Here is a 433-nt window from a genome sequence, read left to right on the forward strand (position 1 = left end):
GCAGTGTTTTTTTCAGATTGGGTTTCCTCCCTATGTTTCTGTAGTTGCTTCTTTACTTCAGATGCTATGAGATTTGAGAATTCTTTTTTTTGTATCAGAAAGGAATTGTGCTCTGAATTCCTCCATAACTTTCTGTTGTTGCTTATTTACTATCGACGCTATTAATTCAATCATTTGAGCCAAGCTAGTGTCCTCTGCACTTTTTCGGGGTGGGCATTGGGTTTCCTCTATATGTTTCTACATTTGATTCTTTCCTGCAGATATTATTAATTCAGGGATTTCTTTTTTATTTCCAAACTGAGTTTCTCTATACCTTTCTGCAGTTGTTTATTTATTTCAGAAGCCATTGATTCATTGCTTTCAGCTGTGTGATTCTCAATTTTTTCTGTGTTAGTGTCCTCTGCACTTGTTACAGGTGGGCTTGGGTTCTAAG

Source organism: Octodon degus, unplaced genomic scaffold (genome assembly GCF_000260255.1).
Source record: "Octodon degus isolate 3935 unplaced genomic scaffold, OctDeg1.0 scaffold00188, whole genome shotgun sequence".
Taxonomy (NCBI): Eukaryota; Metazoa; Chordata; class Mammalia; order Rodentia; family Octodontidae; genus Octodon; species Octodon degus.